At 40.7% G+C, this 13174-nt stretch overlaps 1 protein-coding gene across 8 annotated transcripts in view; it reads left to right on the top strand.

The window, feature by feature from the left end:
* PGCKA1 (PDCD10 and GCKIII kinases associated 1) overlaps positions 1 to 13174 on the top strand; it is a 116009-nt gene that overhangs the window by 74790 nt on the left and 28045 nt on the right. For 3 of the 8 annotated variants that reach the window (XR_011649505.1, XM_058299797.2, XM_058299788.2), the window contains exon 2: positions 3202 to 3251. The gene's annotated coding sequence lies outside the window, so the exon portion shown is untranslated. Of the gene's footprint in view, positions 1 to 3201; positions 3252 to 5266; positions 5901 to 13174 lie in introns of those variants that run through there. The other 5 variants (XM_058299817.2, XM_058299837.2, XM_058299855.2 and 2 more) reach the window with 3 other exon arrangements.

Raw genomic sequence — 13174 nt, 5'->3', positions numbered from 1 at the left:
GATGATCATGGCAATGATGACTGATGAATGAAGAGTATGTTGAGACCATACTTTGTACCAGGCACTGTGTTCAGTACTTTATATGTGTCCTTTCACTTAATACACTATGAGAAAGGTAAATTATCATTGTCATTTTACACCAAAGGTAAGAGAGCTTAGTGAGCAACATAACTTTTCCAAGGCACTATACATAATAGATACCTAAACAAACTGCTAAGAGAAACTAGGAAAGGTAGAAATTAATGCTAACTTGAAAATCAAGGAGAGTTTGAAAAAATAGTTTTCTAGATTGGTCCTTTCCTCGGGATTCCCTTTGATGCCATCACATACCAGACTCTTTTCATCTCATCACTTAATTCAAAGGATAAACTTTTATCAAGTCTCCCTGTACACAACCCCTTTCTCTTATAAGTTTCCCTGCTTACTCCTGCCTGGTAAGTCTTTCTGAGATATGGCTTCCATACTGCTCAAGATCCTACTGCTGCTCCCTGTTTCCAAGCATGTCACATTTAGTCATCTGGGCCTACTTTCAAAGGCCTCAAAACCTTGTCACATATTCCATATCCATCTTGCTTTCCCAAACTCTACAACTTGTGTCTCTCCATTGTCTTTTTTTTTAACTTTTAATTTTGAAATAATTTCAAATTTACAGAACAATTGCAAAAATAATACAAAGCCGGTTAGAGAACTACAACGTACTCTTCACCCAGATACCCAGATTCACCAACTTTTAACATTTTGCCACATTTTCTGTATCATTCTATGTATCCATCCATCTAGCTGTTTATTTATCTATTTTCTAAACCTTTGAGAATGGATTGTATGCATCATGCTCCTTGAATATTTAATATTTCCATTTCCTAAGATCAATGATATTCACTTATGTAACCACCTTCAGTACTGTTACCAAGTGAAAGAAATTTAGCAGTGATATAAAACCTACAGTCTATATTTGGATTTTTTCATATGCCAATAATGTCCTTTTCTCCATTGTCTTTTGCACAATGGAGCGTTGTCTTCAGCAATGCTATATCACTCATGCAACATGTGGGTCTGATGCTTAGGAGCCAGGGTATGGCTATACAGGTGGATTTTGGATTTGTTCTAGAGAGAGTTCAGTATTATTGAAGTCAAGAGAAGGATTTGACTTTAAGAATTTTCTCAGACCTCTGCACAGCATTTGATACTTTTTACCTGGGACCTGATATCTCAAGCTGTGACACTGTGGAATCCTAGATCTTAAACCTTTTCCACAGCTTTCTCTCTGTTTCTTTTACCCAGAATCTTTCCATGCCATAAATGTAGATTTCCAGACCCTACAATTCTATGTTTTCCTTCTACTCATCTCACTCATTGGAGTGATTCAGGGTCCTCCAATTAAATCTTCATTCTCCACAATTCTTCTCCTCACTGCTTACTCTTTAGAACACAGACAGTTCAGAATATTTACTCTTCTGCCATGAGGCTGTCGTTCTATAGAGCATGCAACATGGTGTCCCCTTCGCTATAGTTTCCTGGTACCTAGCAGGGCCTGGCACACAGTATGAGTTCAGTATTATTTGTCAACTAAATAATCCTCCATCCTTTCTTACCTCCTCTTTGCCACATTGTTCCTTCTATCTAAAAGGCCTTCCCACCACACCCTGCCATCACTCCCTTTCTGTCTGCCATGGGTCCACCCATCTTTCAATCGTAACTTCTAGAAGCTGTCCAGTTACACAGTCCCCCAGTCCTTGAACCTCCTCAGAGTTTGGTTTCTGTTCCTTTGATGGCATTCATTACGGATTGAATTATGTTCAAGTCCTAACCCCAGTCCTGTTGGTGTGAATGGATTTGTGAATAGCATCTTTGAAGATGTTAATAGTTAAGGTGAGGCCAAATTGAATAAAGGTGGCCCTTAATCCAATATGGCTGAATTTCCAATGAGCAGAGGAAATTTGGAAGTAGTCAGAAGAGACAGATGGGGACTTAGATAGCCATGTGATAGAGACAGAGATTGAGTTATGGATTTCCAGCAAGCCACTACAAGAACTCTGCAGATATCAGAGAAAACAACACCTTGATGACACCTTAATTTTGGACTTCTAACCTCCAAATTGTGAGACTGTGAATTCCTATTGTTGAAGCCAACTAGTCTGTGATACTTTCCTACAGCAGCTCTGGCAAATTAAGATAACATTATCTGTACTCTGCATAATATTTGAGTTATTTGTATATTCTTATCTCCTTGTCTACCACAGTCAGAAGGTTAGCCCGATGAGGGTATGGACTTTGCCTTTCTCATCTCTCTCTCTCCTTCTGTGTCTTCCTTATAGACTAGTATTTGAATTGATTTTGAGTAAACAGAATGAAGTGTGACATTTTAGCAATGTGTTATATTTTAGGGGATTATTGAACAATAAAAAATAATACCGAGTGAAATCATGTTGCTGATAGGAATATAAAATTGAATCACCCAAAATTGTGACCATCTCAACTTATATAATAAATTTAAGATGGAATTCATTATCTCCATCATTACTTGGTGGAATAAAGAGCATTTCCCAAAAAAGATGTGTGCATATATAGTAAATTATTCTAGTAATCGCAGAGAGGTTGTTAAACTGAGCATTTGCTTTATTTCCCCAACATCACTACATTTCACTATAAGCAAAGATAATTTCTAAACTATATATTTTATTGAAATACCATACATTTATTCAATGACACTTTGTGTTTGATAGGACCCCATGGAGCAAACTCCTAGAAGGGTTTTTTTACATAGTAGAAACTTTACCCTTCAGAGAAGAGGGGTATTGTCATGCATTGTTTATCAACAGTAGTAAATAATAATGACAACTTTTGACTATTAAACTCCAACAGGGCCAGAGTATAATCAGCAACTTGCATTTGTGCCATTTAAATCTCACGTCAATTTTATTTTATAATGACAAACTGAACCTTGAGTCCATTTTTTGCTGATTGCTGAGTGGCAGGAGCTGGGCTGCAAATACAGGTCTGACACATCTCAAAGTGCTCCCCAGCCTGGGCTAAGGTTTCTAGATCAGGGCCAGTACTGTCGCAGACAACTCCATTCACTACACATCACTGCCTATTGCCCTTCAGGAAACACTTTCCTGCTGTCAGCATTTCGCTGTGTAACTTGTCTGTGATAAGGAGGCAACTTTAAGTCCTCAATTTTCAATTTTTTTGTTGTTGCAGAAAGAGAAGTTAAACTTACAGAGAAACCTAATGGACAATCTCCACAACAGGTAAGCTATTTTCTTTTATTTTTCTAAGCATTGGGGAAAAGACTGTGCTTTTCCCTTTCCATTAAATTTTCTATTACTCATTCTTTATTACCTAAAACATTAAAGGCAGGAGACAGAGCAGTCCCCAAAATCTTTTTCTTTCTGGATCATTCAGTTTGAGTAGAATTCAAACTGAATTTTTACTTCTTACTTTTTACTTTTGTGGTTCGGGAATACAATTCTAAAATGTGTGTGATGAGGCATGACCCAGTAAATCTTCAACTGAAAGAGTTTAAGTCACTCTATCCTCCTAGGCCTTTCGAGGTTTTCTCCAGTAAAGACCACTTTGAGCTTCTGAGCTTTTACTCATAACCCCTCCAGTAGAAAACCTTGCCTACCACATCACTGAGAAACTCTAGGCTTATGCCCCACCAGCTTCCCACCCCCACATCTGGAACTGTATCTCCTCTTGGACTTACTCTCACCTCTTTCCCTTTGGGCTCTATGGAAGAGACGTATGTACCCTTTCTCCTTTCTAAGGCTATCCCTTCCCCATTGCCCTCTGCTTGATTCCCTATATTTTTCCCCATGCTTCCTGTTATCTTCAATTTCTTTCAACTATTTTTTTCTCCTCAGCTTAATAAAATATATTTATCACTCCTTACAAAACCATCCTATAGTCATATACCCTTCTATATTGTAGAATCCACAGCTGCTATTCCCTTCTTCTTCCCCATCCCAGCCAAGGTCAGGAAGAGTTCTCCATACTTCCTTTCATATGCCCATTCATTCCTTATCCCACTGTGACCCAGCACACTCCTCCCAGTTCTGTAACTTTCTTACCATTAACCTCCTTGTTGCTAAACCCACTGAGCACTTTTCCATCCTTATCTTTCCTACTACGTAAGGCATGTAACGCTGTTTGGTGGAAGACTCCCTCTTTTTCACTCCTTCCTCTCCTGCTTCCTGATAATAACCCCTGGTCTCCCTTCTTCCTCTCTGAGCCACTTTTCAGTCTCCCTCAAGGACTCTTCATCCTACACCTACTAAGTGCAGATATTTAGGGTAGAGCAGTGAAAAAGAGACTTACAGTTCTGCCCTGGTGGACCTTATAGTTGAAAAAGCAAGAAAGACGTCAAACAGCTAATTTTAAAAGTGATATAAGCTGTACTAAGAAGACAAAGTGAAAAGTTATAAGGGTGTGGAATAACAGATGTCTAAATTGATTGGAGGGAGGGTGAGAAGTCAAAGGATTTAGCCTATAAGAAGATCCTTGACCAGGAAAAAAACAGAAATCCAAAGATTTGAAAGAAGGTCAATGTGGCCTTCTAAAGAAAGAGATGTACAAGAGGGCCATATATGCTACAGAAAAGACTTTATCCTTTATTTTATAAGATTATGATATTTTAAGTGAGTTAATGTATATAAAGCATGTATTATAGACTGGCCCCCAGTACATAGGGTGCTCTATGTAAAGTTACTATTTTTATCACCATTTTCATTAATAAAGATTATTACATATTCTAAGGGCAGTGGTCATCTTTGAAAAGTTTTAGGGAAGGGGAGGGATATGACTCAGATTCAGATTCCAGAAAGATCACATGACTTCTGTGTGGCAAATGTATTAAGAGAAACAAGTGGATGAAAGCAACATAACTGTTGCTTTCAGATATTGCAGTAATCCAGGTAAGAGATGATGGTATTTTAGACCAGGGTGATGGCAGTGCACATGAGGAGAAAAGATGGGTTTAAGAGAGAGGGGGTAAGAGGTAGCGTCACTGTCTTTGCCTGCATTCTCCCTGGAATGTGTGTGTCAAACTCCACCAGGACCATTATCCTAAATAGAAAGCTCCTCCACCTTTCTATTATATCTAGTACTTAAAACGCTATGTTAGTTATCTATTTATGTATCTGTCTCCCTAACTAGATGATGAACTCTTTCCACATGCCTGAAATGGAGATCAATACTGGCACATATTAGATGCTCAAGAAGTATTTGTTGCATGGATGGGTTGTGAACCTTTAACAAAACAGCAGTGATGTCTCTCTTTTCATGTACTAGTGATTAGCAGAGTGTCTTGTATCTAGTAGGTGCTCCTCAGGAATGTATGAGAGCTCCAAACTGTGCTCAGTCTTTTCAGTTGCAAAAATTATTTTTTAGTACACTTCAGAGAATCCAAGTCTGCACACATGGAGTCACCTACAAGTATAGGACAGTCTGTGTTTTCACTTGTCTTCTGACCAGTTCATGCTCCAGTCTGGGAATACATTTATGCAGCAAGGTGGTTGGAAAAGGTATTGTCTATGATTCTTTCTGGTTTAGGTACTCTAAGGGTCTGGGAATTACCCTAAACCAGTTTATTCAAGTATGTATCCCTGAGCTGTGCTTCCTTTAAAAACTATCATTAAAACAGTGTGGTGTGTTGATGAAGGGTTGTTGTATGGGAATTCTACACATGCGTGTGATTATTTTTTAAGGCCACAACTTCTGTAATAAAATGTATTAAAAAAAAATAGATGGGGAAAAAAACTATCATTATTTGTAGCCTTACAAGATTGTATTATACCAACTTCTCTCCACATTGCTTTCTCTAAAAATGCTTCATCATTTCCAGAACTTAAGTTTTTCCAAATGCTTCAAGTCTCTTCCAGACGTCTCCCTTCTCTGAGGTAAGGCCACTGTGGTGGTTTGAAGCTTTATATGCCCCAGAAAAAACATTTCTTAAATACAATCCATTCAGGTAGGTATAAGTAAGTCCTTCAGTTCCATTAGAAGTAGGACCTTTTGATGAGGTTACTTCAAGTAAGGCGTGATTAAGACTCAATCAAGGTGGGTCTTCATCCTATTACTGGAGTCCTTTAAAAACAGAGTGAAATTCAGCCTGAGAGAAAACCACAGAAGCAGCAGCCAGAAACTGAAATCCATGGAACCAGGAAGAGAAGGGAGAGACCAGAGACACTGCCGTGTGCCTTTTCATGTGACAGGGGAGCCAAGGATCACCATCAGCCAGCCCCAGAACACCACAGCCTTCAGGGAGAAAGCACAGCCTTGACGATGCCTTGGTTTGGACTTTCTTTCAGCCTCAAAACTCTAAGCCAATAAATTACCATTGGTTAAGCCAACCCATTGCATAGTATTTGCTTGAGCAGCCCATGGAACTAAAACAGCCATTTACCAAAATGTGTTGGACACATGCCCCTGTCCCATGTGGTTCCAGGGAATATTTAATCAGACCATCACATGTTTCAGTGCACAATATCTAAAAGTATCAGCATCTGTGTTAAGACACAGAAAAATGTGGCAGAGACAGAGAGAGGCCCCCGGAAGTTGAAATCCGTGAACTTGGGGGAAAGAAAAGCCACAGACAGAGCAGCCCAAAGCTGAAGCAATTAAGCCCAGGGAAGAGAGGAGAAAGGAGCAGACCCCACTGCGTACCTGATAACCCACAGCTACAGCTCGGGAAGAAAGCATCTCTGATGATGCCTTCATTTGGACACTTTCACAGTCTCAGAACTGTAAGCTTTTAATCTAATAAATCCCCAATGTAAAAGCCAACCCGTTTCTGGTATTTTGCTCCCAGAAGTTTTGAGCAAACTAAAACAATGACCATAACTGTGAGAACAGCCAATATTTGTTAAGATATGTTTCCAGACACACTGTGCAAAGCCTGTCACATGTTTAAATCATGTGATCCTCATAAGAACTCTGTGAGGTCTTAATATTTTCCTATAGAATAAATGGCAAAACTGAGATTCAGAGCAGTTAAATGGCTTACCCAAGGTCATCCAGCTTCTAAGAGGCTAATCTAGATTTTTACTCCAGAGCCCATTCCCTTAATTACTATATGAGTCTGTCTTCTATATATTGGACTTTTAAGTTCTTCCTCTTCTTTTTCTAGACCTCCTACATAATTTTATACATGTTCTTTAACCAGTCCTTCTGGTAACCTGGCCATAAAAATGAAAGCACTCATCACCAATGTCAAGAGTGTCTCTGATGCTTTAAACAGGCACCCTATTAAAGATTGGTGATACTAAGCTTCCTATATAACTTGTTAAAGTCAGTTAAACCAGCCTAACAAGCTGGGTTGAGATGAGTTTTGTTGATGATACCATTCCCCTGGTGGTCCAGACTATTCTAGAAGAAGGTGCTGAATCCCACTTGAGAAAGACGTAGAACTGCAAGTGTTGACCGAAGAATCTTCATTTAAGATTTTTTAAGATCTTCTCAAATAAACTGTTTATATTATGTCAAGATTCTTCAAAGTACAACGATCATATTCTCAGAAACTAAAAGCCTTGCAGAACATGGTTGGGTCGGAATCTCAGTGCTACAGTGATTCTCCCTTCACAAGCCTGGTTTCAGTGTGAGTTGCAGCAGTTAATAAGTAAGTTCTCTCTGTTGTAAAATACACAAGGTACTCCATATATGGCCCTGTTAATCCATTCCCCATGACCAATATAGTGGAGGAATGCTGATTTCAATATGTCCTTCAATGCAACTCACACTCATTAATGATGTTGAATATTTTCATGAGATTGCTGAAAATAGTGTGACTGTCCTGATGTCCCCTGTACTTTCCCTGGTGACAATTTTAGAATAGCTATATAGTAGAGCTTTCAGGGCTTGGAAGGGAAGCTAGGAGACATAGCCTGACATTACTTTTATATAGATGATAGACTGTTTTTGGATGAGAAAGGAATGAGAATTTGATCGAAATGATGGAGAGACTTAAGTCCCGTCCCCGACCAGCCTTGGTGTCTTCCACTGACCTACCCTATGTTAAGCACACAACAAGCAGCAACATGTATATTAGATGATAGCACTTTTCGCAAAATCCAGTGTTGATATTGCATATGATGTAGTGACTTAGCCAGAAAACTTTTGACCAGGACATTTTCCACTCAGGAACATATCCCTTCCTTTCAAACAGAAGGAAGGGCTGAGAAGCCAAAGGGAATGGCAACACAGAGATTATCAAAGCAAGAAGATATTGGGTGGGAGAGTAGGAGGGGGTAACTCACCAAAACCAGAAGCTGGGGGAGTAGCTATGGAGAAAAGTGGCCACCGTCACAGCTACTGTCACAAGCAGAGAGAGAGGAAGGGAAAAAGACCTTGGCTTCTCTCTACCTCCACCCTCAAGACGTCCACAGGCAACTTCCATTGGAATCTGGAGGGCAAGGGAGCCTCAGTAATATGATTCCCTGAGTTACTGAACTAAGCAAGGGAAGGCAGCAAATGGATCTGAGAGCAAACAGAGTACCGTACAATGTCTTAGGGTGGTTCCAACTGTTCCCCAGTTATTAAACATTTGGGTCATTCACATTAGTCCCATATTATTGGACACTTGGTTTTTCCTCTTACAACCCCCATAGAGAAAGAATAATTGATTGAACATAAATTACAAAGTGTTAAAGAGCAAAGTCTTTGAAAAAATAGACAAAAATTTTAGACACAGAGTAGAATTGTAAAACTTCACCAAATGATAGGACTGGGTGATAACAATTACAGATATGAGTTTCTGACCAAAATCATCTTCTAACTAAATGATCATATGGTCCAACATGTTTTTGGTCACATGATTTGTCAGCAAAAGGGATAAGCTGTACATACAGAAGCTACTTCACTGTTTGCCAAGGACTCACCAAGCCACAAGGATTCTTGGGAGTTTAATCCTCCCCCTTTAAATAAAGCTCACCCAAACCAGCCAGCAACATAACAGAGCAGAGGCCTGGGCCGCCTTTATTTGCCTTAAAGTAGTAAAGCAGTGGTTCTCAAAGGATGGTCCCCAGAAAGCAGCAACTTGGGAGTGTGTTAGAAACATGGGAGTTTGTTAGAAATGCAAATTATCAGGGCCCACAGAGACCTAACAATTCTTTAAACAACCCTCTGCCCTCTACTCCTTTCTCTGTGTGTCTACCAGGACCTCTACTCCCACCCCCACACACACAGACTTTATTCAACAATGAATTGCATCTCCTCTGCTCCAGACTGGGGCCTAACTCCCAGGAGTTTAAAGTTCAGAGAATAGGGGTATTGCTTCTCAAACGTTTTTCCTCACATGTTTCCTATAGGTTTGGGAAGGTCTGCAGATGGAGGGTCTAGAGAGCTGACCACAGACTACTGAGACATCCTGAGAATTCTTCCTATCATCTGTTTAATTCTGAAAATTCATACAAATTTTTGCTTTTCACCCACAATAATCTGAATTTATTTTAATATAAAAATAATGGGCGCTTTCCCCAAAAACTTTAAGAATGAGCCATGTTTACTTCATGGCTTATTTTTATCCCCTTGTTCATGGCCACGTACCCTCATCCAGAAGGTGGGACTCCAAGTCCAGCTCAGACCATGGACAGCACATGGGGTCTGGGAGAGAGCACCCAGGAAGGTCAAGGCCCAGCAACATCAAGACTAACCGAGGATTAGGGGTGGGGAGAACTGGACATCACAGGGTCACAAGCCTACATATTTGTCCCTCCCCAGCCTATTCAACAAAATTTTTTTCCAAAGGTGTCTCTCCCATCTGAGCGTTTGATGAGTAGTGATTGTGTAAAAAGAGGCCTCTATCAAACTGTGGAAGTCTTTTGATCCTACCATGGTCTGGTCAAACCACAGAATAAACCCTTTGCCAGGCCAGGGCAGGAGAAGGCCCTGCCATATGACGGTGCTGTGGCCACCAGGTCTTAAGAGTGATAGTAACTGAAATATGTACATCACCTATTCCCTAACTTTGCCATATGGCAAAGAACTTTCCTAAACCAAGGTCCTGGAAATTCAATTGACATCGCCTCTATATTCTGCCATCTGGTGGTGAATATATAAACCACATCTATGAAGTTCAGCGCAAATCAAGATGATCCAGTTCCCATTTGCAAAAGCTACCGAAGCACAAGCTGCTTCCTGTTGTGTAACCAAGTGAATTCAGGGGAAAAAAAACCAGAACCTACTAAGACAGATGCCAGCAAATAATAATAATGAAAGCAATAACAACAGCATTGGTAATAGCTGCACTAAACCATATTCTTATTTTTATAACCCTGGGCAAGTTATATAACCTCTCTGTATCCATTTACTTATCCATAAAATACTAGTTAAAACAACCTCTTAAAATGTTGTTGTAAGATTAAAATGAATTAATACATGAAAGTTCCTAAAACAATATTTGACATATAATAAACACTCAAATGTGAACTATTAATACTTATTATAATTATTCATAAGCACTGGCAGTATACCAGACTCTACAGTAAATGCTTAAGATACTTTTATCCATTTAATTTTCAAAACAATCCTCATAAGCAGGAACGATCATCCTTTGCATTTCACAGATCAGAAAACTGAAGCTCACAGAGGCTGAGAACCTTGCCTAGAAATCATAAAGCTAATAAGTGATGGAGGCAGAACTGGAATCCACAACTCTGAACCTAAGCTGCTTAAACACTAAATAAGCACTATGCCAAGCTGTCACATGCTGTGATGAAGCTTTTCAAATGTTGCTATGAACTCCATCCTGCTCTGTGTTCCTTCCCTCCTCCTGCCCCACGAGACTGTAAGCTCTCTCACATTGCAGGCTTGAGAAAGAGTTCTGAAGTCAGTGAAGATGCTGTGTAATGCCTGTGACCATTCTTCCAACACCCTGTCTTAATGACACAGACTAAGTATTATGTCAGAAGATGAAAGCAGCTGTTACCCAATCTTTTTTTTTTTAATTGACTTTGTAATAATATTACATTAAAAATATATATGTGAGGTCCCATTCAACCCCACCCCCCACCCCCCCTCTCCCCCCCCCCCCCAACAACACTCGTTCCCATCATCATGACACATCCATTGGATTTGGTAAGTACATCTTTGGGCACCTCTGCACCTCATAGACAATGGTTCACATCATGGCCCATACTCTCCTCCATTCCATCCAGTGGGCCCTGTGAGGATTTACAATGTCCGGTGATTACCTCTGAAGCACCATCTAGGGCAGCTCCATGTCCCAAAGACGCCTCCACCTCTCATCTCTTCCTGCCTTTCCCCATACCCATCGTCCACCATGTCCACTTTTCCCAATCCAATGCCACCTCTTCTATGTGGACATTGGATTGGTTATGTCCATTGCACCTCTATGTCAAGAGGAGGCTCAGATTCCACATGGATGCTGGATGCAATCCTCCCATTTTCAGTTGTAATCACTCTAGGCTCCATGGTGTGGTGGTTGTCCTTCTTCAACTCCATCTTAGCTGAGTGTGGTAAGTCCAATAGATCAGATTATAGGTGCTGGAGTCTGTTGAGGCTCAGAACCTGGCTATCACATTGTCAGTCCAGAGATTCAAATCCCCTAAATATATCTTAAACCCCAACATTAACTGCACCTCCAGCACATTAGCATGAAAGTCTTATGAAGGGAGATCCCATCTGAGTCCAGATTCATCACACATAAACACCATTTCCAAAGAGGGGCCATCTGCCCTGGTAGTTAACCCCATCGGCCATGACCATAACTCCCATGAGCTGTTACCCAATCTTGAACAGAGGAAAGGACCCTTTGAAAGGTTTTTAAGATCCATTGAAATGATCCTGATACACTAGGGTAAGGACCAAAGGAAGAAAAACTTGGGGCAAAAGCCTTTCCACATTCAACAGAAACATCAAAGAGCCTATGAACCCAGCAGCAGCAAAGCCTGCGGACTGGGACCTTATTTGTTCTTAGTTACAGGAGCGGTGTAGACACCCTCCTAAGGTGAACAGCATCACAAGCTGAGCCTTGGGAGAAGGCTGAGAGGCAGTCCTTGAAATGGTCTGAGTCTAGTGGGCAGAAGGCAGAATCTTTGACCAAGAAATACCAATTTCAACCCTGACATTTCACGTTGGTTCCTTTGGCTCCTGAAAACTTTTTTTCTTTTCTTTTCTTTCTTTCTTGTTTTTTGTATTATTGTGATAGCATCTGCAACATTAAATTTTCTGTTTTAACCATTTTCAAGCATACAATTCAGTGGCATTAATTACATCCGCAGTGTTGTACTACCATCAGCTGTTACAACAACTTCCATCACCCTAAAGAGAAACTTAGCACAGAACTGAGCATTAGAAAACTGACTTTTTTATATGGTCCCCTATTAAAATGCAGATATATCTGAGAGGCCAGACGTCTCCAGCCAGTTCCCTGGTACCCAATGGGAGCCCTCCAACCCAGTAGGCTGCACCTCCCCTTAGCCCATTCCCAGTGGAGAAGGGTGTCCAGGGGACCTCATCTCTTCCACTTGCGGAGGGTCTCCCTGATCTGAGTCCCTCCTCCCTCCCTGGGACTTTGCTGTTTCTCACCTATTCCCCATCTCTGGGCTTCAGGGCACTGATGAGTAGCTCTTCAGAGCAGAAGCTGAAAAGACCTCCACCAAAGAACTGCAACCTATGGGAATGAGGCAGAGAATGAGGACCTGAAGGGAAGAAACAGGAAGAGAAGCTTTTTCCATTCTGTCAGGATCATGGGCTGGTGTGAGTGTGAACTTGGGACCCAAACAGACCTCAGGTTGAATCTCAGCACTGCCACTTACCAGCATCATCATGGTGGACTAGATGACAAAGCTCTGAGCTGGGTTCCCCAACAGCAACAGGATAATATTGATGCCTGCCTCTCAGTGTAGTTCTCAGGATTAAAAGAGATAATATATGTAAACCAGGTAGGAAACAGAGTCATTGAACAGAAAGAAGTTCTCCTCCTTCTCCCCTGTGGTGATTTAGAACTGTATGAATCCCAGAAATTCTTAAATTTAAACCTTCCTGTGTGTATAAACCTATTGTGAATAAGAACTCTTGTTGAGGTTACCTCAGTTAAGGCATGGCCCAGGGTGGGCCTTAATCCTCTTACTGGAATTCCTTATAAATGGGATGTGTATTATACAGAAAAAAAGAGAGAGAGAGAGAGAAAGCCATGGGAAGCAAGAAACTGAAA

The sequence above is a fragment of the Dasypus novemcinctus genome, chromosome 1 (assembly GCF_030445035.2).
Source record: "Dasypus novemcinctus isolate mDasNov1 chromosome 1, mDasNov1.1.hap2, whole genome shotgun sequence".
Lineage (NCBI taxonomy): Eukaryota > Metazoa > Chordata > Mammalia > Cingulata > Dasypodidae > Dasypus > Dasypus novemcinctus.
The sequence above is the reverse complement of the archived record's forward strand: the minus strand, read 5'-3'. Positions and strand labels throughout refer to the sequence as shown.